General features: G+C 46.2%; 1 long non-coding RNA gene across 1 annotated transcript; it reads left to right on the top strand.

The window, feature by feature from the left end:
• The first annotated feature begins 621 nt into the window (after positions 1 to 621).
• Positions 622 to 1,852, top strand: LOC135423826 (uncharacterized). The gene is made up of 2 exons (XR_010434973.1): positions 622 to 1,004; positions 1,220 to 1,852. It is a non-coding gene; the product is annotated as an uncharacterized LOC135423826 (long non-coding RNA).
• Positions 1,853 to 2,566: the final 714 nt, after the last annotated feature.

Genomic DNA, 2,566 nt, shown 5'->3' with positions numbered 1-2,566 from the left:
CTGTGCTGGCAAGAACAAATCCATTTTTACACTACTGGAATTGCTCTGTTCAAGGATCATCTCCTCTTCGTGGGTTGGTAGCAGCAGATGAAGCAGAAGATCTCCAAAAGGAAGTTCTCTCCTGGTGTGATCAGGTGTCAGGATCAGCTCGTGTGTATTTGAAAAGGCAAGATTTGGGATGTGGAAACTCAGTAAAACTCTTATGCCAAACCTCAGTGTCCTCAGTGGGAAGAACATCAGTGTGGTTTGGGATTTAGTCCCAAAAGCCCTTTTGCAATTTTGGAAGCTGCCTTGATCACGTCCTGCATGTACAAGGGCAGTGAGGGGAAGGGTTTATCTGCAAGTGAAGTCATTTAGGCCTCCTTTTAAGAATGCATTTTGATCCAGGATTGCACCAGAACTCCCACTCTGCTAAAACTCCAATATATGCCTGAAACCTGGCCTTCCCTTTGCAATTTTTAGGGAGTTACAGATCCTCCTTTTTTTCACTCCAGCTCTTTCTATCACTGGCGTGACTCCATGACTGACCCAGGCTGAATTCTGGGACTCTGGTTTTCCAGTTTCAGTTCTCATCTCTGGAAGTCTGAAGGATGGATGTGAGGTGAGTGAGGACAACGTGCCTGAAACGCAGGAACTGCTTTGCCCAGGAGTTCATTGCTGGAAGAACACACTGCACCAGAGCTGCTATCTGGAGAATCCCAGCGTGACAAGCACAAGAGCTAAATAACTAACCTGAGAAGGTCAAAGTTCTTCTGATGGGTTACAGAACATCCTGCTCCTCTGAGCCGTGCCCGGGCTGGGTTCACCGTGGGCTGGGCTGGCAGCGGAGGATGCTCTCCATTACATCCCCTCAAGTGTGCTCAGCAAAAAGCACTTTGGAGCAATCTTGCCCTAACAGACAACCCTTAACAAATTCTCAGCCCAGTTCATCATCTGGGGGCCAAACCACCACTTCAGGAACCTGTTGCTCCTTTGACAAGATTCTTCAGAAATAATAAGTGCAGGCGAGTACATGAAGAAAGGAAATTGGTGGTAGAAAAAGTATTTCATTTGCTTTTCAATCAGCATGTGGGGGGAAAAAAATGGAGCTGGGAAGGTGATCTAAAGGACTCCTTAGTTGGTATGTCATTCACAGGCTGCAGGGCAACCAAGGATGCGGAGGTATTGGGTTCAGAGGGCTCGGTCCGACCTGGGAGGCAAACACTACCTTTTCCTTCAGGGAGCCAAAAAAAATGACAGGAGCTGGCACGGGAGTCCCTGCAGACGAGGCGTGCTGTGCTGAGGCGGTTTAGAGAGGACAAGGCACGAGGAAACAGAACATAACAAAGCCGACGAACAATCGGTGCTCCGGCGCTGCTCCGGGCAGGGAGGTGGCACTCCTGAGCCGAGGCTCAGCCCTGCCGCGCTCCCCTTCGCCTGCTCCTCCGGCCTACAGAACACTCATCGCCGCGCAAATTGCAGGGATTATTTCCTCTTAACTGCTAATGGTTTTAGAGACTGTAATTGGGGGTAGTGCCTGGTAATTTAGTGCCAGAGGGGGAAGGTACCCGGACGGGAGAGGAACTTTCTCTGCGGGCACGCAGAGTTACGGCAGGGATGTTGGCAAAGGGGGAGATCACTTACCAGTTCCCCACTTTTCTGTGCTGTACTGGAAGGTTTAAGAGCTTTGGAGCATTTTTCAGTCAATGTAAGCAAGAAAAGATTTGTTCATTTATCAACAAATCTAGTCTACTCTGTCTCCTTTTGCAGCATTTGTGATAAAACCAGAGTTCACTTAATAGCTGCAGGAGGAAAGCTTTCACTCTATATAGTGAAAAAATAATCAAAGATTAAAACAATTTACTTATTATGACTGCTGCTGCGTTGAGTTATGCCCTGAAATTATTACTTTTAAACCCACTGTCTGATAATTTGCCCCATTTATTTAAGTATGATTTAAGTCAGAATATTTACCAGCCTTGGATTAGGGTATTAGTGGTTGATTTATTTAGCAATGCATATATTTATTTACATTTTAGCTTCCAAGTGAGTCATTCTTCTGACTTTGCAGTCAAAGGTTAAACAGTTTGATCCATCCTGGGGCGGACACAAAATGTGGAATAAACAAGTACAGGGAAAGTGCAGGCCATGAAAAGCAGGATTGACTCTAACAGACAACACTCATTCTGTGTTGCAAAACCAGTCTGTACAGTAACACAATTTTTGTACCTCCAGATAAGCAAATTACATATTGTAATTCTTGTGGTGGGGTGAGAAAAGAAAATACGTATGAAATTCAAGGGGAAACCAAAGGTAGGAGGAAGAAATAGATGTTGCTGTGGTTGGAAACCCTTGAAAATGTGAAGCTGGGTCCAGAATATGGAAGGAAAATAAAGCCACCCCCAGATATGTTGTGATTATTTATTTTTTCAGGCCTCTCAAGTCCATGTCCTGGTGTGTGGAGAACATTCTTGTGATTTTTTCACATGTTTTGGGCTGTGAGGACCAGCACTGGATCAGGAGAGTGAGTGCTGACAGGCAGCATGTGTTGGGCCACCTCTGTCCCCACCACGACGCAGGCACGGGG

This window comes from Pseudopipra pipra, chromosome 17, assembly GCF_036250125.1.
Source record: "Pseudopipra pipra isolate bDixPip1 chromosome 17, bDixPip1.hap1, whole genome shotgun sequence".
NCBI classification, from domain to species: Eukaryota; Metazoa; Chordata; class Aves; order Passeriformes; family Pipridae; genus Pseudopipra; species Pseudopipra pipra.
Note: the sequence above shows the minus strand (reverse complement) of the source record. Positions and strands in the feature narration are given on the sequence as shown.